The sequence below is a fragment of the Amblyomma maculatum genome, chromosome 11 (assembly GCF_055883805.1).
Source record: "Amblyomma maculatum isolate TAMU_Amacu chromosome 11, ASM5588380v1, whole genome shotgun sequence".
Taxonomy (NCBI): Eukaryota; Metazoa; Arthropoda; class Arachnida; order Ixodida; family Ixodidae; genus Amblyomma; species Amblyomma maculatum.
In genome coordinates, this window is record NC_139354.1 from 66,284,078 (window position 1) to 66,308,295 (window position 24,218).

The following is a 24,218-nucleotide window of genomic DNA, read 5'->3' on the forward strand; positions in this document are numbered from 1 at the left end:
AAATGTTCGAGCTTGTAGCGAAAATCTTTTACAGTGAAAAAAACATCGCTGTGTAAAGAGATACAACGAAGAGAAAAGACATCACACGAGCTGTGTTTTCTTCTTCTGCCTTGATTTCCTCTTGTGCAGATCGCGCTGTCTTTTCCAAACAGTTCTTGCAGATATCACAGGATCCTGCTATTTTCAGCAGTGCTTCCTTCACACTCTAAAAGTAAATAAACCTATAAGGGAGTAACAAGGGAGTAGCATGTCCTCAAGCGCACTCCCATGTAGGGGTGCGGCATTCTCTCCTAGTCCTGAAGTAAGTTTTCACCACTATCAGAATGATACACAATATCAAACGAAGCATAATGACTTCCTGAATAATATTTGTGTGATGTAGTATAGCAATAAAACCAGGCCTTTAATCGCTGCATCGGAAGATGTGATGTCTTTATTTAGACGACATATAAAAATTAGGTAAAAATCTTTGTAACAGCTAGAACTTCGCATATTTTGAAGTGAGAATTACCTTCCGCATTCCAAGGTATTAACAACTGGCCCGGTGCTAGGGCAGCATTCCTTGATATTAGCACGGAGTACGCCAGAGAACAAGCTACGCCCTTTTTACTTCCTTACAGGTTTATTCGTGTTTAGATTGCACGTTTTAAAGATGCAGAAGAAACATCCTTTGCAAAACATCCTGAGTCTTGGGGGATTTTTTTCTCCCCACCTTTTGGAGCTCCCTGTGCATCCGCAACGACCGGAAATGCCGAGTGTAAGAAGAGCTGTGGTCGTATGTTCTCTTAGAAGATGCATTTTAGAGAAGGTTGAGACTTGCACGACGGCCAGAAATGAACCGCTGCAATGACTAAAGTTTTCACACCAGCTGTACGCCCGTTTAGCAGGTACGATGATTATGCAATGATAATATTATTGGTGCCAAGGTGGATCTATTGGACGACGCAATTTTATTCTCCTGAATGTACATCCCGAGTGGCATTGGAGATTGTACACCGATACTCTAGCATACGGGAAGGATACCCAAAAATATCTTCTACTGCCCTTTAATACCTTGCCATTGTAATATGCAGTTAATATCAAATCATTGCTCTTTTTTACGTGTATGAAAACTCATGCATGCTTGTATCCAGGTTTTGCTTTTCAGTGTCGCAGGTTTATTTGAAAACGCGACCTTGTTAACAAAACTCGTCCTGTGAATGAATCAATTTACTCGCTCCTTTTATTTTTTTTTTTTTTTTTTTAGCTGCCACAGTCGCAAATTGCCTACACATAAAGACTTCCCTGGGAGCACAGTAACAATAAAGAAATGGGGCTTGCCACAGGTTTCTAAACCTTGTGGAAGTAGAATGCTTCACGCAGATATCAATAACACAAGAAAACCCTCGAGTTGTCAAGGCAGATGTGGTCAGGCTAATCACAGTGGGTTTCGACTAATTATCTACATTCACATTACCGTCAACAGCCTGTCTCAAAATTCTGATACAAATGTTTACCTTCAATGTCCCAGGCTAGAAAGCTGTTGTTCTCCTAGAATAAATTGTGTGGTGAAAATAACTGCTTTCAAGATTGTAGTACAGAAAACAAAAACGTCGGGATTTGTGTTCATTGTCTTCGGAAGAGTTAAGCTCAACAGCTGCTTAATCCTGAGCACTGGCCCCAACAACCACTTCAGCACGCCCCTCTAAGCCACAAAACGCATACAAACCGTGTACTCAATTCCGGCTTCTTAAGGTACCGCGTCCGCCGCAATCACAGCTGATGCAGGATAGCCAAGAGCACCCTTGCAACCGTACACCGCACAGCGGCCAGGCTCACTCTCTCACTTCCTTATTAACGGGTCTGGGGCACTGCACTCCGCTGCCGGCACTCACGCGCACCGGCCGCTAGAGGCGGTCATGGCCGTCACGGCTGGCCAAAGAACTCACCGCTGCGTCGGCGAAAATCATCGGCACTCTGGCGAAAAGCCCGCCGGTTCTCAAGCACCGCTAGGCCCCCTGACGAAAACTTCGGAGTGAGCGCGCGGCGATGGGCGCTTGTTTGGCCCGCGCTTGCGACACACGGCGAGGCAAGCGTGAAGTGCCGGTCGTTGCCACCAGGTGGCGTTAAAGGTCACGCGAGCTGCGAAGTGGTGTGCCGCAACGGTTTTAAGTGTACGCCTCTCCGTTACGCCGCCCCGAGGAAGTGTACGCGCGTCCACGCTTCCTGCCATGTTATTGCTCTTTTATTCTTAGTCTCATATATCTTCCCGTTGCCTATAACGACGAGCGTTGTGTTAGGGGACCTTCACCGGTGCGAAGCCGTGAACAATCTTCACCGTCAGTGGAGGAAAGTGCCATAACTAATGCCGGCGGTAACGATTGCGTTGCTTACGAAATACATGGTAGAAGACGAAAGGGTATGCCATCCAAATAGGCCTGTCCGCAATGCACCTTTCGGTAGGGGGATGACGATTGGTAGGATGACGAGATGCGAATAATTCGCCGGCGGAAGACTAGGAGAAGAGTGCCGGCTGTGACAACCCTTAGTCGTTTCACTGGAAAAACTGAATACATGGCAGCTTAAGCTCCTTTCACATTTAAAAAATCACTATTCGAAGTCCGCCCATGCGTATGGGGCAGGTGCTTTCGCATACACGCGCCCTCCTGTATTCGTGAAGCTATTATCGTCGGGGATGTCACGAAGGAGATGCTAGGAAGTGACCAGCTCAAGAATCATGAAAGCGAATTGAACGTTTTAACTAACCTTCTGTTCATGGTTGAGTGGAAAGCATTGAACATATCGGCGCTAAAGATAACCGTGCGCTTCTGTCACGCATTATCGTTCTGATAAAAAGTTTTCATTGAGTCCAAACTTGTGGCGCTCCATTTAGCCTGGCGTTACTGCATAGTTACCAATGCCGCTGGCAAATGTGGAATAACTCTGCAGGTGTACGATTGAGGAAAACAAATACGCCGTACAAATGAAATCTAACCAGATTTTTGTTATGGTGCTGAATTGTCATGAGGAAGTATTTTCAGCTACTACGTGTGCGCACGTTTGTGGCTGTGACATATGTAGTTTCCTCCCTCAGCCTTTTCATGTGGCCTCTTCTCTAGATTGGTGCCGCTTAATTGTTCCGCGTTTTCTTTTGCTCCTAATTCTATTTGCATCTTTTTATCACCTGGGCGAGTTCTGCAGCATGATATGTTGTTCTTACCAACGCATATTTGTAAGGTTCAAGACATTGCCTCAATGTAGGCAACAAAAAAAAAAAAAAACACATTACTTTACACGCTTCCCTTGATAATATTTATCATTAGCGACACCGTTATCATGCGACGAGTATTTTCGAATGCCTACCCTACTGAAAAACCAAAAGTTCTACGGGGCAATAACCTCATAAAATCTCATCTAATCGCATAGACTCTCATATGTTGCACATCATTACCATAAATATCGTACATTATTTATGATCATGTACAAGCAACTATGAGACCTTATGCAATTATATGAGACTTGTATGTGATTTCGATCTTCTGTGAGTTCAGCGAGATTGTGTGAGAAAATGTGAGGTTATTACCTCATACAATTTTTTCAGTAGGGTATCTTAAAGCTTAGACGTCTCATAAGAATATCGCATTAATGGGTAGATAAAGGAAACAGCTCGTAGCAAGAAACGGATGGTACGACCACCCTAGACTTGGCGGCTTTCATGATGCTGCGTCAGCACATGTAGTATTCTTATCCTCGTACACTCTTGCACAATTAGCTACAGGGGAACTGCAGCCACTTTTTTATCTTTTAGTGAGGGGCCTCACTACCATTCCCTTGCGAGCGCACTCTTGGGCGACTACTCAACGAGCTCTCCTACCTAGGCCAGATCTGCGCCGATTGGTTTGCTTTGACGCATGTATACTCGCTCCACAGCTGTTGTCACTAGTCCGCTACCAATCACAGTTACCTTCAGCGTCGAAATTATTTTCACTTTTCAATCTTCAGTGCATTCTCTGTTGGTTCACGGCGGAAGCCAGTGTTGCTGTCGAAAAAAAGTGGCATTCAATTCTGGCTTTACCTATCGCATGGCCAATTACTCCCGTTAGCTTACAGGTCATAACGTTGCTGTTCCTTGCTAGTGTACAAGGGATGAGTACTTTTCTTGACATCTCGATGTCTCTATATTTAAATAGCTGATTTCTCTCTTTCCGCGTTTCACATTGTTGAATGAATGAATGAATGAATGAATGAATGAATGAATGAATGAATGAATGAATGAATGAATGAATGAATGAATGAATGAATGAATGACTTTGTCGGGTGTCCAATAGATATCAGAAGGGCAGACAGCGGTAAAGAAGTACTGGTGAGTTGAGGCTTGACTCAACGCAGGTTCGCTTCAGCGGTCGCACCAATTGTGCTTTCTCGCAGTTGTAACCAAGCATGCACAAGTAACGCCTGATAAAGCTTTGTATACGATATTTCTCGAATGTTTCATTTCACACGCAGATGCGAATGCAAATGTACGCCTAGAGGCTTCGCTGTTCAGTTTTAGAGCACGTGCTAGCTTATACTCAGGTCCTATATTCTTAGCTGATAATATAGTGGTGTAACAGAGAAATAAAAACAAATATAAGATAATAAAACCTTCTGCGGAAACCATAGGCAGTATAAGTGTCGAATTGTGCAAAGTTTAAACAAATTTTGCTATCTTCGCTTCCCGACGGCAATATTATCAGGTGTATGCGGGCATGTCCACCCGAAGCCTTCATGTCAGGCTTGCTACCACGCTGAAATCACGGGATGCGAAAGTGGCGATTGATTGGCACACAGTGTCGATTCGACCGAAACACGTGGCGTGCTCGGCAACGAAGGGAAAGAGGGAGATAGAGTTGATCGCTGAAAGAGAGAATGATATCGTGGGCTAGCGCTACGGGAGCGGAGAGGAGGTGCAGAAGAGAGGTGTCCCTTCTCTCCCTAAGTAGCGGTTGACCCCATTGGTCAGTGGAGCGCCGGTGTGCGTACTGCGCAACATCTGCGCTACGCGCGTACGGAGGCCAGTCGGCTCTGCGTCGCGTAGCGTACGCGGCTTCTCTTCTCACGCGATAGGCACCGCGCGATGACCGTGTCACGAATTGCTTCTCCTTCCTCACCGGCAGTCCTATGGCAGCAGCGAGGAGTATCAACGCGTCTGCTATCGGAGTGGCGGCCTTGCGGTTTTCACATCTGCGTAAAAAGGAAAACTGCAGTTTTGAAAGTTTCCTCCGTAGTTGGCTGAATACAAGCGAATTGTGTGTAAAGACTCCGTAAAGATAAGGAAATATGGAAACGAATCATGCCAATTGTTCGTCCATCCAGATATGTGCGGTTCAATATATACATTCGTAGCAAAACAAAAAGATGTAACCTATTATGTACGGACGTTTCTTGCACCTTGCTGTCTTTCATACAATAACTCAAAGCGCATTTATTGCATTATTGCTTGCTCATATGCCTTCACAGAAAAGTATTGTTTGCAAACAAATTAAAATAATGAACGAATAACTTGCTTTAAGTTCAGTTTAGGCGTGTCTGACTCTTTGTGACCTCATGGACCATATCACGCCACGCTTTCCGGTTTCTCACTATCTTCTTAACATCACATAACGTCATCTGCAGCGCCTCGAGGATGCCATCTTTAAGTTACCATTGTATCAAAAGTTTCTAAATTCTTGCAATTACAGTCTTTAACACAAGTTTCGAAACCCCAATAAGCTCTTATGTTTACTGGATGTTATAGAGTCGATCAGAGGTTATGCTTACGTTATTTCTGTAAAACCAAAAACTACATGACGATCCAGGCTTATTGCAGTTAACACAAACTAGATGAAGCAAAACCAGAAGAGAAAGCTAATCGTGCACTGTCATTTTAATGCAACCTGAGATATTTCTTCATATCTACGGAGTAGCAAAAAAAAAGTTCAATTTTCGCCCTGTGCATAGCGCGCACATTTCGGTCCCTACAGTAATATTGTACGTGGAAGCTAATATAAATTTAGTAAGGGGCTTTACGCAGGTAATAAGGATTTCTTTTCATGTCTTGAACTACCATTATATTGATTTCACTTTAAAAAATTCCATGTTTTTGAATTAATGTGTAGTTTATCGGTACATGTACTCGGAGATAAGTGTGAAAATTTCGAGTCAACCGAGCATGACACATTCATAACACTGGCGTTAAAAACTGCCTTACTGAAAAACGAATAGTTCTACGGGGCAATAACGTCACACAATCTCATCTAATCACATAGGCTCTCGTACGGTACACGTCATTATCATAAAATATATTTCATAATTTCTGCTAATGTACAAGAAACTATGAGATCTTACGCAATTATATGCCACTTGTATGTGATTTCTTGCGTGAATTGAGTGAGACTGTGTGAGAAATGTGAGGTTATTGCCTCATACAATTTTTTTCAGTATAGGGTGGACAAGGTACTTTTCTTTTGCTTTGCTTGTGCTGGACCCCTGCTAAACATAATCGGTGGTCTGAGAGCAGCTCAAGAAACATCTGAATATTATAAAACTCCTTAATATGGAGCTTGGTGTAAGTCTTCTAGAACAGCCATTGAAGCATTTTTTTTTTTTCGGTGCGAAGAAAATGTCCGTCACAAAATGAGTTGAGCGTTTACGAGCACTCTAAATATCGCAGTAAACACAAGTTCCAGCCAGTGCAAAAACAAATACTTCAGCGGCTCCTCCTTTCCCGCCATTTCTAACAGTTCCAGCCTCAAAACAATGTCAAAAGCGCAACGCACGGGTCACCATCTCGTCTCGCGAGTTCACTGACTCAATCCCTCTTTTTCAGTTTTTACCGCAGGAGTCATACGTGATTTCACCCCTCACCCAAAATTGTCAGCGGTTACCAAACGTGTCGCACCCTTTCCCATCGACCCGCAACCCCGAACGCTCACTTTCTGATTTCTTTTCCTATGCTTGGACCCTTTCAGCCCCACCGCCTGGTTAGCCCTCAAGTCCCCTCTCACCCCTCCACACCAGCTTTTTTTTTCTCTGAATGACAGTTAGGAATGAAAGGCGGAGGAAGGGGATGGATTGACGCCGTTACGCTCCAGTTGCGTGTTCTCTGCCTTCTCCAAGTCGGGAGGTGTGTAGTTCGGCGTCCTTACTTTTGGATGTTTTGACAGGCAAAGAGACGTGTTTCGCGGGGCGCGAAAACAGTCTCGATTCGGCTTCGACCGCCTCGACTCTTTGCCGATGAAAGCTTCTTGGCTGAGCACTTCGAATGCAGAACATTTTTGTTTCTTATAGTGGCTTCTATACTAAAAGAAAAACGCTTACCTGTTCGTAGTGGCAGCTCCTACAACACGAACCTTGGTACTCACGTAATGTGAATGCGATAGCGTTAGAGCGGCATTTTCCCTTCTTTTTTTTTTTTAGAATATTCGTTGTCTACGTTGCCGGCATGGGCACGAACGAAAAGCGCAAGCATGCCTCTCGTAGGGGTTGCTTACCAGATGGTTTAGCCGCGCTCTGATTGGTCGGCTATTTGTGTGACGTCACGAGACCTTGGCCGAGTTGGCAGGCGTCGACTTTGAAAATGACTACGCCGACGGCTACAACGTCCAACCCACAAAACGTGGCCGGAGTGCTACGCTCTAGAAAACTCCTAATTGAAGGATGAGCCCCGCCGGGGTGGTGCAGTGGTTACGGCGCTCGACTACTGTGCCCAAGGACGCGGGATCGAATCCCGGTCTCGGCGGCCGCTTTTCGATGGAGGCGAAAAGCAAGGCGCCCGTGTGCTGTGCGATGTCAGTGCACGTTAAAGAACCCCAGGTAGTCGAAATTTCCTGAATCCTCCACTACGCCGTCTCTCATAGCCCGAGTTGCTTTGGGACGTTAAACCCCACAAAGCAAACCAAACTAATTGAAGGATGAACGATTAAGCGAGTAGCGAAGGGCGTGTAAATAACATGATTTGAAGTGCAATAAATGACTTGATTTGATGTACGCGAAGGAAGACCTAAAATAGGAGCCTAAAAAGGTAACTAATGTTAACGTGCCATACCCTCAAAGGCGGAGCTTACTGCAGCCCAATTATTTAGAAGCTGTTTATTCTCCACGATGATTATTATTTTTTTTTTTTTTCGAAGCTGCGCTTTTTCTTTTCCTTTGGTGCACCGATCAGTTGTTCATGTTGGTTTGTGGGGTTTAACTTCCCAAAACAACTCAGGCTATGAGAGATGCCGTAGTGGAAGTCTAAAAAAATTTGACCGGCTGGTGTTTTTTAACAGGCACTGGCATTGCACACACACCGGCAACTTGTTTTTCGACTCCATCGAAAAGCGGCCGCTGTGGCTGGGATTCTGTCCGGCATCGTTGAGCACAGCAGTCGATCGCCCAAACCACTGCACTACCACGACAGGTCCCGATCAGTTGTGGTCGGTACGTTGTTAGTTTTCATAACGATGCCTCTCTTCATTTCTAAGTTCACAATCTAGAATGAAATAAATTGTTAGCACTAAGCAAACTGACCTTCTAACGTTGTCATATTTTACATAGGAGCTTCATAAACCATTTAAGAGAAAATAGGAGTGTTTCAAACAACCAAATTTTTTTATGTGTGCGGACTTGCACCAAGCAACATGGCCTAAACATATAAAACTCCCAAATAGAGATGAATAAATGTACCAGGTGCTACAACCGTACGATATGTTGCTGCATAAAACTGCAGATAACCCATAATGTCAAACACACTACAAGTAATCCGCAACAAAATCGATACGTTCTTAACAATCTGTGACAGGTATTCGTGGTAACGGAAAGGATCTTCCAACTTTAGCTTTTAATATTCCATGAAAGAGAAACACGGCTGGCAAGGATGGTTGGTAGAAGCGTATTACAGACATGTTCAGAAGGAATGTGCAGCTACGATACTGATAAGCCGTATGTATTGGTTGCAACAGGGAAGTTTTGTTTCCTCAACGTATGACGTAGGCTTAGTATTGAGAGTGTTCAAATTGAACATAAACAAAGCAGCCAAATCAAAACTACACCGCACCTAGGAAAAAGGATTGCAGCTTAAAAGATCCACTCCCTTTTTTATAGTTCTGATTCAAAAGGGATGTAGCGTCGTCACGCAGTTAAGAAGACTGATTGATTGATTGATTGATTGATTGATTGATTGATCGAATGGTATTTCTGATTCAAAACTGATGTATCCTAGTCACGAAGTTAAAAAGATTTATTTATTTATTTATTTATTTATTTATTTATTTATTTATTTATTTATTGGTTGATTGATTGATTGATTGATTGATTGATTGATTGATTGATTGATTGATTGATTGATTGATTGATTGATTGATTGATTGATTGATTGATTGATCGATCGATCGATCGATCGATTGATTGATTGATAAAAGTTGTTCGCTTGTAAAGACACGATCACAAGGTCGTTCGTCGTTCATGTAAAGAAATTGAATGAAACTGCGTGCAGAGTATGAAAGATTGAAGATATTGAAAATGAGAAGTGCGGCTGCTTGCTAGCGGAAGTAACCGTGATACGACCTCATAACCGAAGAGCCAAACGTGAAAGCCATTATGAACTTCTTCAAAACTATTAAGTATTAATATTTGTGTAGGATGCAGCAAAATCAACCTGAACATGGCAAAGGAAGAATAGAAGCTGTTTCTCACCCCCGTTAATATGAGTTTACATGCAACCCAACCACAAAAGAGACGCCTACTAATTGGGTACACGAGCAATCGTAGGCAGTGCTCTAGATATTCCAGTTCGGGAGGTGCAAGCTCCTAAATTTCTCGCGTGGTGTTCGAAGCGTGTTAAAATGATTCCGCATTGACCCGTTCAACAACTTCGTGCTCCTGCAGCTGGCGCACGCCTTCCAGTAACCGAACGGCCTCTTTTTTCACTTCCCTTGTATCAATGGTTCCATCGGTCTCCTTTCTGTCCACAGTTTCTGACATGTCATCGTTTTCTCTCTTTTTTCTTTTCTACCAGTTCTGACGTGTCCCCGACGCCACTATCGTTCAACAGCCTCTTTATACCTGCTTGCGTAACTCATATTCGGTAAGTACCGGCACTCTTTACGACTACGCGTGGGGTCTTTAACGTGCTCCTATTCGGGTCACACACGCTGCTGTCTTCGCGAAACCAGTGCACAGACGGGAATCCGTCTTACCCTTCTCACTTCTTTCGCTCAGCAGCTGTCGATGCGTATGCTGGTAGCCCGCGTCGCGCGCAAAATCGCGCTCCTCTCCACTCGCGTTACCAAGCCTGCACATTAGTGAGCCGAGTACAGAGCGGGAACATGTATACGCGTTCAGCAGCGGTCCTAGCAGTATTTGTTCAGCCGATGCATTGCCAAGTGCTTTTAACGCATGGCGTAGGAACGTTGAGGGAAGGGAAATGAATACCTTGAATATCACATAACGGTAAAGAACACCGTTACGCTGGTTAGAGATGCTGTATGCACAGGTTTCAACAGTGTGAAACGAAGCACGTAATGCGCCTTGCTCAAGAAGCAAGTTTGCTTTAATGCGTCTACTTAAAGCAGAAAGAAACTAACGGGCAATAAAAACGCACGAAACCTTAAGGTGAGAAAATGGGTTTCGGCATCGCAACTAGCGCCGGCAACCTGTAAGTAGGGGGCTGTTCCCAACTTTCCCTCCCTCTGAGGATGACTAAGAGGTTACGTAAATGTCAGGAGTATTTGATAGTGTCCAAGAGCTTTTTTCAGGCGGATTATAGTTAAAATGGCAAAGCAAACAGTGTCACGTCTAATTACCCGTTTATAACAGCGATAAACACGGTAATGACAATGCAAATGATGGTTGGTGCAAATCATGGTGGCCGTCATACAAATACACAGACGGTCTCTTCACCTTTGTTTCTCGTCCTATTGATGACGCCACAACGTCATGAGAAAGCTCGAGCATTGAACCGGGACACGAGAATATAGACGAGACACAGCTTCATTTATGTGTCGCCTCTTTTTGCTTCCAGTGTTAACAAGCAGCTCTTTTATCGCTGCGTTCACACTAAATTAACAAATGACCCCACGCAAGCAGTTCTAGACCGCAGAGCGAAGCGGTCATCAGGTTCCTCCACTTCCGTGACAGACTCCTACGTGATGTTGGCTGTGTTGTGGCGTTCTTGCGGACCATTTAGCCCCAGCTTTCCCATCATTTCTCGTGGTTGTCGACCCTGGCAGTGGCTCGGCTTTCCAAAAAGAGGGCCCTTTTTCTTCTTTTCAACACGGTCCGCTTCTGAGCACGCGATGGAAAAACGCGTCCTGTTTTTGGCTGGGGGCGAAAGTCCCCATAGGACGAGCGTGCGCAAAGGCGCCCGTCAGGCTTGAGAGCACCACTCAAAAGAGAGCGGCAAAACGGGCGCACTTAAGTTGCGGTGTGGTGCATGCCGAAATCACAGGCAGCGTGAAAGCACGCGTGTATTCGTCTTGGTCCTTAGCCGACCACTACTGCGCGCTGCACTTGTCGCGTGCATTGATGCTGAAGCTACGACCGTGACCAGTTCGATCAAGAGCTGCCCAGCGAATCATCGTTTTCTTTTCTTTAAAGAGATTTAACCTGCATATGCAGTGTTTGCGCTAACGTTTGCCAAGCCGATTGCAGCGCCGTAACGCATTGTCTTGCGAAGGGAGCATGACGCTTTGGTCTTGAGGCTCAGCGCTTTCCCAAGGTGCCCTGCCGAGTGTTACTGGAGGCACAGGCTTCCGCATTCCGCCGAAACCACACATAGCGGGCATCTGCGTGATACACTGTGGTGGGAACAAAAAGGGAAGCGGCATGAGTCACGCATATATCTCAAAGTCTACAGCGCTTCCTCGCATTGGACGGTGCAGTTTCCGTTGCTCAATGGAACAATTATGAACAACGCGGGCTGGACAGCGCAATGTCCATATCCTTACATTCCTCTAAGGGCAGGAACAGATGATGCCAAATTGTTTTTTTTTTTGTTTTTACCAGCAGCTCCCAGTTTAGGAATAAAAATAGGAGGTCAATTTCTTTATATCTTCACCCTCTCCAACTGTTGCTACGCTTCCCAATTACTAGCGGGTAGTGAACTTGCGGCAGTGGGGTCACCCTCCTTTTCCACTATGCGTGATTATTCTTTGACTGATCTGTATATATCTTTTGACTACCTCGGATTCAATAACCAGAATCGCGGTCTTTTTCTTGTTGTCTCTAAATAACAGAGCCCTTTTACGTTGACGGAAAAACTTATCATACTTTTACACAAAGACCCGAGGCAAAGGCGGACATTATATTTAGGTTCTGTGCGTGCTTTTATGTACAAAATGTATGCGTAACAAACAAAACAGCCAAACCTTGTGCCCTGCTGATATATACTTGTTGAAAGCACCAGCCTGCAAGTAAGTGTGCAATACGGCTCCACTGTCGCCAATAAAAAAATTGATCATATATATCAGCACCCCTCATTGCGAACATCGCCAAATATATCCATAAATAGTGCGAATTGTGAGTCAAATGTCGCAAAATTAATGCATATTTTGTCAAAACACAGCAGATCCGGAGCTTGAAATATTCATTTTCTCATGAACAGCGATATTTATTTTTTTTTCCGAGAGGTAAGTCAACGGATCCGTTGCATTGCGACGCTTAAATTCAATATAAAACCTGCCCGAATTTCGAACCGACCACGCTCATTAACCAGCGCACCCCACAGCAGCAAGTAATTAGGCGCTGTTAATGTGGTAACTATGCGGCCTCATTCTGTCAGCGTTAGTTTTGGTTAGAGACAGCTCTGCGACACTTCCTCGCACCTACCACTGCACGCGGTTAGGTAGTTCAAATTGAGCAAAGGAGTTACTGATTTCATTTCCCATAAACTCACCGCGGTCTTCTGAATGTGTGATAGTTTTGTGAATGCAAACAATATATGCCACCATGCTTCCTCTGCCCAACTTTTTCCAACTCAACGTATTGGCGTACAAGAAGAAGCACACCAAAACTGGACGGGACACTCATATTAGAGAACAACAAAGCGTTCGTTGAGTTTGTTAATTAGTTATACACGTAAAGAACAGAACGCTGTGTATACAAAGACGAAACAGTGGGTAACACTATTAATTACCAGAGAAATAAAGGTGCATTAAAACCCTTCGTCAGACACACTCCAAAGATGGAAGGATTGTTGCGAATACAGACTTTCTATAGCAGAAAAAAAGTCGACAATGCTAGGAGTCTTAACCCGTTCTGTGACATCACAGATCAAAGTATACGATAATTCCTCTGCATTTAGGGCAACGGAAGGCTGTCTGAGGCATTTCCTTTCCTACTTCCTCTATCTTTCGCCTTTACTTTCCTCCTTCCTTGTTTACATTCGTTGTCGGAACCAAACTGGCTTGAGATTCACGAAAAACTATACCCTGCAAACCATTCCATCCTTACGGCCACATCTTGTTCATTTATCTAAAGAAATGCAGCGTGGAGAATAGGTTCTACATACTAGAAATTTCTCTTGGTTGCCACCATCCTTACGGCTAAGCTAATAACCAAACCTGGATTCAACACCATGCCAACAGTCCCGTTCACAAGAATCGAAATTCTAGACAATCTGGCCCAGTGACACTTCCCCACGCAAAACTGGGACTGTTGGTGGCACGTCCGCCTTCAGTGCGTAAGACCGCGTCTATCGGCGCCGTGACCTGGAATCGCTGTTTACTCTTGCTCTTGGCCGAGCAGGGATTACTGTTCCAACCGACTGCGCAGATCGAATTAGAAGGACTGCAAGAACAGCGTGAAGAAGTTGCGGTGAACTGGAATATTTATTCATGGCAGCTAAAATCGACTAGCTTCGTCCTCCCCATCCCTCTTGATCTATCCGTATAAGCGAATGCGAGGTTGCACACGACCCCGTCTCGGTGTATCCTTCGAAGCGACATCGGGACTAGTAATTTCAGTCTCGTAGACCCAACGGAGGTCATGACGAAGGGGTCTTTCTATCGGTCTTTGATGCTTGAAGCGAAAGCGTCGACCACACGTACGCCCGAGATTTCAGATCCAAGTGCCCACAATATTGCTCATGAACTGTGTCTATAAACATTTCACACAACTGCCGGTGAAATGCTAGCAGTTTTAAGTCTATCGTGTACCCTGAAAGCGGAATGCAAAAATGGTAGGGTTTTGATGGGCAAAAAATTTTGCGCACAGATAGGAGTTGACTGAGACCACGGAATGCAATTGTGCCTGTGTTGTGTTGTTTTAATTTGAGACCACGGAGTGCAATGCATTGCCTGTGTTGTTTTAATCTTGCACACATTATTAGAAGCCTACAGCGAATCTGATAATAATCATGTAGCTCTAACAGGATCATATCCCTTGCCTCTGCCCTGTTTTATGTGAGCCTGCTATATGTTTCATTTCCCTTAAAAAATGGGAATTTCAAACACTCAAAAAAGAGATGAAAGTTTAGACATCATTTTCGGCGTTAGCACATCGTGTTATTAGTTCCGGCGAGAAATCTATAAAAATACTATCCTTAGAGCAGCCTTTACACGTCGGACAGCTCAGGATAATAAGGATCAATCAGGCCTGCCGGAAAGCCTTTTCATCATACTACATCTGGAATCACTCGCAGAACGCTGAAATTAACTCTATGATTCAGCATTAAGGTTAATAGCTCGGTAGACATCGAGTTACCATATTCGGGAATCGCACTTCATCAAAACACGCGAAAAACAGCTCGAAAGCAATTCGACAAAAGCTGGTGTCAAAGTTCGAAAAAGGCTCTTACATCTCTTAACCTTTCATAGTTAGCAACAATATATAGGCGTGTTTCAAACCAACGTTTTATGTAAACCTTTATTAAACAGCCCTGGAGGACGAGTTCTGCATATTTTATTCCTCATTCTCGTCCCTTTGTATCAATATGGTGCCATAATAAACATGCAGGAGGAGTACATATACCGCTGCTAATATCTCAAGTTGGACCAGCTTCGTACGAGATCATGATGAAACAAGTACCTGCAGTGCTCTAATATACTTACTCGACGAACAATATCTTTCACTTGCAAGCGCATTAATGTTTTCTGGCTTTTTCCTCTCGACTTTCCCTTCGTGAACATTCTTTTTTGGCTCCGAAATGAGCTTTCTAACTATCACTCCTCTATACCTCTCTGTGTTTGCTAACCTGTGCGCTCAAGAATTAACTGGACGGCGTCTCCGTCTTGTAAGTCTTCACATAACATCGGCAGTGTTTCTAACGTTCTACATGTGGCCAATTGAAACCTGTGCAAAACAACGGCGCCTAAAAAGTTCGCATCAAGCTTCCGAAGAAAAAAAAAAAACGCATTGTTTCGCGGCCAAACGAGCTCGCCACACCCTCTGCAGAACGATGTTGCAAAAAAATTACGAACTTCTCCGGCAATAAGTAAAACTGATCGTTCACGGTCCGCCGGCGACGCGTAGTAAAGATTCAGCACGTGGGCTGAGAAAAAAAAAAAGAAAACAAGAAAGAAGGCGGAAAACCGTAAAAGCAATCGCGTGCACTATACCTCAGAAGGGCGTAGCCGTCCACTTTCTGGACAACGTTTTTCTTTTTTTCTCCAAAACTTCTGTAAAGTAGTGGTTAGACTGGCAGCTCGCAGAGAAGTGCGCTACAACCCCGAGGCGGTTCCCGCTGCGGCTGCCTATTAAGCCATTTCGTCACGGCGGATCGCTGCAGGCTGCGAGCCGTGACGGGGGACCCTTCCCTCGCTATCAATGTGAAGCGAGTACATTGAGAAAGCACCGAGTACTTCTGCGACCACTGTCTGAAAGAGTTTCCATGCTCGCTTATTTCGCAGAGGAACGAATCACATTGAGACTATACTGCCAGAACGTGGTTGTTTTCATTTATCAGAAGCGTCTCGAAAGTGGAAGTCCTGAAAACACGGTTCTCCTTTTGTACACGAGAGTAGCCAATGATTTCAGCAGTATTGCTTGAGATTGCTTTTTTTTTTAATCTCATTGCTGGGTCTTGCAAACCAAACCATCAGCAAGTCAGTGCAAAACGATGGTTGCGAACAACTGGGTAGGGTTCTTTTTCAGAGCCTCCATGTTAAATATTGCGAAAATAAAGCTGGTGAGGCGGCTAAAAATTCATTGTGAAGAAAAAAAAAATATATATATATATATGTATATATAATTATAAAAAATAATAAATAATGATACCATTAGTTCGATAAGTGCCTTTCATAATCACGGAAGGAAATATAATGGTACACTGCGCATAATTCAGTGAAGCATTGGGCATTCACTTAGTGACACAAATTCACGGTAAAACGCGATTATTAGTAGTGAATGGCAAAGTTCACATTAGGGGTGTAAAAACAACTTTTGCCTATACAAACTCCCTTTTCACCTGGCTCACTTTTTCTTCCTTTCTGCTGGCTCTCTTTGTGTCTTTTGCCGTGCATCAAGGCTTAGGGACACGTGCTCCTGAGTCCTTTCTTTGCACTATACAGGCGTATACAATGCCTGCTCATTTTTCTCTAAGCTATGCGATGCACCGCTACACCCTATTGTTGTCTCAACGTCAGGCGCAAACAAAAGAAGGTGTTGCGAGCGAACGCATTATTCGGCCGTCGCCAGAAGGGCGCCCCGCTGCACTCGAACCATGTAAGACCAGTGTGCGCATTTTGCGCAAAGACGAATAACACCGCAACCGTTTCGGAGCAGTTCATTTGCAATTCTGAAAGCGTCACGCATCCCCGCTCTTGTATAGAAAATATTCTGTCAACATTCCTCTCGTTTTTTGCCTTACTTGCCGCAGTCACTCTCTAGTAGCCGGCTGAATGATGACTCTCCTTCAAGGAAACACGAGGATGGCTATACAACTGACACGTATATGCGTTTCTATAAGCTGGCGTGCATACTACAACAGTGGGCATTTCAAGGAGAGTCTCGATCCGGTCAAGCTTTCTTCAAAGGAGAACGGATTAAATGAAAGTCGGTGGCTCATTTCCGCTAGATATCAGTAGCACGCGGCAGCCAACCTACATTATAACATTATGCAAGATCAGCGTCAAATGAAACGCGGGAAGATAAATGAAATGTGAACAAACGAGAAAAAACATATCGGGAACTGCAGAAAACAGACTGGCCACTGCTCTACGGTCTTTGCGCAGTGAAAGTCGAACTAAAAAAAAAAAAAAGAAAAAACTCGTTTTAGTTACGTGTATCTTAACGACTGTCTTCCCTGTTTCCATTGTCATTGCCTCGTTTTATAATCTGTATATCCTACCTTGTAAAGCTTATCAATTGTGTAAATGCCTCTTGGCGTTGATTGCTGCCTGTCGTTTCTTGTTTCACTTAACGTGACCGAAAGTCGGGTAAGAGCTTCTCAGAACGACCTTTTTTCTCTTTTACTCATATCACGAGCGAAGTCCATTAAACCTGTTTTAGCTACAATAATAGAGTTGAACGTTGACCTAGTCGGTCATACAGCTCTTGGAAGAAGGCAGCAGAGCAGGTAACAACACAAAACATAAGAAGCACACACAAAACACAAGGACAACGCTACTTGTCCTTGTGTTTGTGTGTGCTTCTTATGTTTTGTGTTGTTACCTGCTCTGCTGCCTTCTTCCAAGAGCTGTTTTAGGGAGGCTGTACACAAAGTCACATACACTGATCCGGTGAAATGCGTCGTTAATAAGTTTCACTTGTCAAAATATGCAACATTTTGGTATTTTCTTGCAGTTTAACATAATTCAACGTCGGAAAACATATTGTTCCTAGAAGGTATCGGGGCATTAATAGGTTGAAGATCAAATTATATATTTCTCTAACATTTCTTTTCTCCACTCGTGCAAAATGTTAGTAAGGCAACCGAGTGCATCGCTTTCACCAGCATTCGTTGGTAATTTCACGCAAGTACAACATATAGGGCACATATACACAACTTACCTAACTGCGGTGGTGAGTCACGGTGCTTTATTAAACCTTGTTTTTTTGTTTCTCCTTCGCGGACTGAGGGCTGCAGTTTCAAATGCACGTAACATGAAGCTCTTCAAATTAGTCAAGAACTATGAAACAATACTAATAGCATTATTTTTCGCTTTCTTCCTAGTGCAATAAAATTTACATAACTCATCAATTTAACAACATACTCATGTGAAGAATAACTGAACTTTTTCTTTTATGCCCTTTTGGTTTAAATTTTAGCGACGGAAGGGTGACTGGCAAAAAAAAAATCACCTTTAGTATACTTTATGAATAAAGAGCTGCAATTTGGCCGGCCTTTCTCCGTTCGCTTCATTCTAGCTTTGCCGCTAGAAGCTGCTCCGGAACTCGCGATGAAGTCTGCGTAGAAGCAGCTATAGAGCATCATACAGTTGGATTCTTCCTTGTTTCACATGACCTCAAATCACCTCTTGCGTCAGGTTCAGCTTTTCCGCAGGTCAATTCAGCACTGCAAACGAGAATAAACTACATTACGCAGTAATTGCCGGCATGGGTGAACTTCACGTGGAATTTCTTTTACTGTTGCCTTGCGCACGGTTACAGGGAAATAAAACAAATATTTTGCTTTGATTTGACTTCTAGAATTTAGCGCCCAAAAGATAATGGGAGTACATTGGAGGGCTCAGAAAATTTTGATCGCGTGAAGTTCATTCATGTTCTTGACATCACAAAGTACATAGGCACTTCGCCTCCAGCGAAGCACGTACGCCGCGGTGGGAATACTACGCGAGTTCTCTCTTGCAAAAATTTCTAAAAAATCATGAGGCTTTCTCGTGTGTTTAGAATGGTGTTATTCTGTGAAGCGTTTCACCCACAGGGCCAAGTTCAAATCCTCCAGATGATTCTCGTCGGCAGGAGCTTAATGGTACAAAGCTAACGCTGGTCTATTGCGAGTGTTAAAGCCGAACCTGTGAAAAAGCTTGAGAACTGGCGAAAAAAGCCTTCCGACAAAAACAAAAACGCTGACGGCCCCCTATGTACTTTAAACCGGACAACTTGCTTTATCACAGCAAGTCCAGGTGGTTGTCGCCCTGCCCATAAACTCACCCAAACCATGCTGTTGTCTATTCAATTCAACGTGTCCGTTAAAGGAGCCACACCGGCTTTTACAAATCAGATATTGTGACAATCTGATCGGAGTCCGTGAGTCATGCACTAGTTGACAATTTGCAGGGAAGCGAGAAAAAAACACGTGTATAATTAATAGTCGAAAGAGAGACAAAAACCCTTTCTTACTCAGCTACAGAGTGTGGAGCAAAACATGCGCTGCTAGTTCAATCGGTCCAACGTATGCCAGGTGCTCAATTAGGAAATGGGTGGGGGAGCAGGGAGATAAGAAGAAAGGCGTTCTAGAGATGAGAAGAAAGGGCTGCAGACTGGCATATGCTGAGGGCCACTTTGGTCAGGTGGCGTGAATTCATCGCATGCGAAAGATATGCATGCGAGCTATGAGGATGAAAGGGTCTCGTTGGAATTTTCGCAAGGAACTGTCTGAAGGCAGTCATTGACTTTTATAAATAACAGTAAAGAACAGTAGAGGATTGTGTATATGTCAGTAAAAAGCAATAAATGTATACACGGTAAAAATTGTTGTGGTCTACATTTTACAGGACACTATAAAAAAAAAAAAAAAGCCATCAACCAGTGATAACGAACACTATGTTTTGCGCGCCAATTTTCCGCGAACAGAACAGCGTGTGACGAGGTTTATTTTCATCGTTTGCCGCTTATTGTTTCCTATCAACCACACTACATCAATCCATACCACTGCTACCTAAACATTATCCGTTCATGCTTGCCTTTCCCGCCTTAGCGAAAACAATTACCGCCTCGTCCATCTCTTTTTCGCGTGACGATGCAATATAAGATCAGCGACGACCTTTTGTTATCCCAACAATGCATCGTGGCAGGCCGCCATGAAATCGCCTAAGGTTCGACATAGTTATCGCATGATCCCCTGCCATCCTTCATGCCTTGTCAGCCTCAACAGCCGTTGCGTGCAGTAGTGAAACGTCCTGCATTACTATAAGGGCACGTGGGTGACGTACCCTTGACTGCTTATGAACAATACAGGAAACATAAAGGCTGCGCTTCGTTTCATAATTTGACAGCAGAGGCGGAACGAGCCGTGACGACCTTGAGAGAAGGACAGTTGATCCTTGTTTTGACCCAAGAAGATCAATTCTAGACCTGTGCGTACGAAGGTTCAGCAGTTCTGTTCGGCAAAGAGATCATATGCCGGTCATCTTTATAGTTCGCTTCGTGTCTTGTAGAACAGGATTTTTTTTTTTTTTCCTGTCATCACGTAAGTCAAGGAGTACAAGAAAGGCCCTGACAGTATGGCTTCATTACTCGTGAACTTTGTTGTCCGTGTAGCAAACAGATTTACAATACTTTCACGCATATATGTGGCACCTAGCTGAGTTAGGAATAGTTGCTTTGAAAAATAAGAGCCGAGATGGCGATATGTGTGAAATCCGAACTGTTGACACCTTCTTTCAAGATGGCGCATAGAGGGCAGTTGTAAAAAGCACAACTGTAGTGCCTAATATTCTAGGCACTATACAACAACGAAGCCTTTCCTTTGAATCCGAAATTTAAACTAACTCGAGGGTACAGTGGCGCCAATTCCTGACGAATGCCTCTTCATCTTATTCACCAAATTTAAAAACGCGAAAACGAAGAAAGCTAGGGTGCGGCTGACAACTCACTTCTCAAGGTCGATTTTTTTTTTTTTTTTTTTTCTGATGAGGGCATGGGTGTGAGCATAGTCCACGATCGATACTTTTTGTTTTGAAATCATCTTCGTGTAAAGCTTATTGCGTACTTTTGCAGATTCGAAATTATAGCAGTTCCAACAAATATAGCCGGCGCAATGAAACAAGCTACTATATTAAGACAAAATTATATTTGTAGGAAGAGAGAGGCTAGCGTTCGTGCAATTCCTTCAAGTATGAAAACATTCTCGTGGGTTCTTACCATTCTGCAATCATCACCTTTCCGGCCGTGCCTGCTACTATTGCAGCCGCGCGGCGCATACGTGAGCAAGAAAACGAGCAAACGGAACGGCAGAAAGAAAACGAAAGGTATAACCGGCTTCAGTAAAGGGTTTGCTCCCTTTCCGTCACCACTCGAAATACGCGAGTAGGTACATCCTCTTTGGGTCCGCTTCGTACTTCCTCGGGACCACCGCTACCTACAGCGAAGGCGACGGGGACCGGGGAATGAGTTGCCCAGGACGACAGTAGAAAGAGAGCTGTGCCCCTCACTCTTTCCTTGGTAGGAGCGAGAGAGGAAGAGGCAGTGGACAGGAGTTGCAAGTGTAGGAAAGAAGAGGCAGTCAGTGGTAGAGGGGGAGATGGAGGAGGGTAACAAAGAAAGATAGGAGGAAGAACAAGACCTGAAAACGCGTCCCCTCCGTAGCTCCTGGCCGACAAGCACTGGTCACTTGATCGACGCCCAGCGCCCAGTACGTACCACCGAGCCAAGCGAGCACGCCGGGACTTGCAGACAGCAAAGCAGTGAGGGAGAGAGTGAAGAGAGAAAGAAGGAAGAGGGGGAAGGGGGCACCGAACCACCCCACATTGCACGCGGGGACGCCGGGCCGCCACATCCAAATCGAGGCCGTTTCGCCAGACGAGTGTCTGGGTCTCGCTTCGCAACGTATTCTCGCTGGCCGATCGTCGTCGTGTCTCTGAGACGCGCAGCGGTGCTTCCCCTGGATTTAGTTCCTCAAGCAAGACCCGTTGACATCTCTCTTCCCCGCCCTTGTGAAGCAGTGACGCGATGTCGGTTTCCTGAACCAAACAAGTGCGCGTGTCTGCCTCTTCTTCGTGTGATGTTGTGTGTCTTCACCGTGGCCAATTACTGATCTGTATACCGCCGCCACGGGCCTCTCGCATCTTGTCCTCCGCTACGGTTCTTCAGCTGCTGGCAACTGCGAGGACGTTGGCCGACTACGACTACTTCGAAACTGACGCTTGTGCGCGACATGTCAGCGATTATGGACGCTGCTCTTACTACTTTGACAGTCCATGGCCTTTGCGTTACTGCGCTCGGCTACTGCGCTTACCGGCCTTTTCAGGTATGTACTAAGACAGCTCCACGGCTTCTCGATGCCATAGAGAACTCGAAATGAGTCTCCAAATTATCCCTGGCGGACTAAGTTTTCGCTTGCAGAGATTACAACCTAGCCCATCGTAATTTTTGGGCAAAAAGATGTACCTGAATAATTGCCAAGAAAGGTATCCTTAATGCAACCATTGCCTGAAATCAATCAATTAACAAATGGGGCACCTGACAGGAATGCTCACCGCTTACACGTTTCACAGAAATTGACATGAATTACGGGGCAGTGTTTGTAACTAATCATCCCATTCATTCTTTTCGCGTATTGCAATAGGTCCACCTAGCGATCAGTGCTGGGGATGCGCGTTCGTTATTACCAACCGGTGGTTAAATGGACATTAGCAACAGCACCAGCGAAGAGGCTTTGTAGTTGAACACTGAGAATAGCTTAATGTATGATAAGGTTAAGGACAGGTACAAGATTTCAGGGTACCGTGAGCTCCAGTATGTATGACTGAAATATGTCAACGAGGATATTTCATATAAAGAAAAACAACTTGCAAAATTGCCAAAATTACCCTGCACATTGCCGTCAAGATAACTTTCCCGCAGTTGATTTTATCTTAAAATGTTAGGAAAGCTACCGCACTAAATTTATGACAGGTAGTGAAACTCAGGTGATACGACCGACGATGTGACAAACTAGCACTGTCATCAGTTCTACAACTAATTTGTATGTTGTCGCTGGCGCGGGATAGTTACTTTGAAACAAGTGATCGAAATTTATTCCAGAACTATGCAGGCACAGTTTGATGAGGTGAAAGAGCCAAGGCCTTGCAAGACGTTATCAATGACAAGCTCATAGCGACTACTTTAACGCGAGTTTTTAAGATGGAAGGCTTCACCTGGAAGGCTCTTAATCAGCAATAGCAATAATTCGAAGTCCTTCATTCAAAGTATCAGAAACTGGGTGCATAAAAAAATAAAAAAATCGATATCACATTGGATTTAGTACGTTAATACAACCACATTTAGGGCTGAATTCAGAATAACTATGCAAGGGGAAATACAGGAAGAATTAAAGCTTATAACTATATTTACATATTCCTTTAATGCCATAACCATTACGTACTGTTGCTCTACCTGTTAACATGTTACTGTCCGTCACTGTTAATAAAACCAGCATTTTATGTAGGTTTTGTCCACGCGATGCATGAAGGACGTGATTTAGTTTCTGTTTGTTCCCTGTATTATTGCTTTATATCTAGTTTTCTACGCTTCGTTTATATTTTCTACATCTATGCTTACATCCAATGGGTCTAAATTTTGCCCATATTATATGATGTGTTACTCCTTATTTGATGAGCAAAAGAAAAAAAAAAACAACTCACATGAAACTAACAAATAATTGCCACAGCTACAGAAACAATTTGTAAAGATGCAGTCGAATTATCTTTTTTTCTTTCCTTTCACAATGCTCATGAGTATGCATTGCCATGGCCACGTTTAATGCTGCAGCGTCGAACTTTCAAGCACTACTCAATGCTGTAAAGTGAGCCAGTTTCCGTCCAGGAGCTTTCTAACAGCTCCTTTCCAGAGCAATTTTATCCTTGTGCCTTTTGGATTTGCTGGAAGTCGGGCACTATGCCAGCTGAATGATAACTGCTCAACACTCGCCACGCCCTAACTTCACGATTGAGCAGAGCTGCTTTCTGCACGAGCTATGTGCATTGTTTACAAAGCACGCCTTTGATACCCTACTTCTGCATCACAAGCACGTAGTAGTTATTGAAACGCCGTAACCATCCTTCGCGACGTGACAAAGCACAGCACGCACTGCTTTCTCTAAGCACCTACCAAAGGCACGCCTAACCGTGAAGCAGTGAAGCTAACCACCGCTATTTCTTTGTGTGTATATCCAACAAGTGGGGGAGCGTTCAAGAAGAAAAAAGTGACAGCTCTCCGCGATTAACCATTCGCCTTGTCTCGGCTGACTTGACGACGGACGTGTGACGGAACTATAGTCGAGGTCACACGCAGCACGGTTTTTGATCGAAATACGTCATGCATACACGCAGCTTCAGCTAGCTGCAGGAGAAAGTGCACAGTCCTTGGAGCTATGCTTGCGTGTGCAAACTGAGTTTGCGCTTTCTTGCCCGCCAGCA

At 44.3% G+C, this 24,218-nt stretch overlaps 1 protein-coding gene across 3 annotated transcripts in view; it reads left to right on the forward strand.

Moving 5' to 3' along the window:
- The window catches only part of LOC146174013 (prestin-like), a 189,921-nt gene that overhangs the window by 65,586 nt on the left and 100,117 nt on the right, over window positions 1–24,218 (forward strand). For 2 of the 3 annotated variants that reach the window (XM_084583172.1, XM_084583174.1), the window contains exon 2: window positions 9,998–10,066. The exons of the other annotated variant lie outside the window; for it this stretch is intronic. The gene's annotated coding sequence lies outside the window, so the exon portion shown is untranslated. The remainder of the gene's footprint in view (window positions 1–9,997; window positions 10,067–24,218) is intronic. 3 annotated transcript variants of the gene reach the window in all.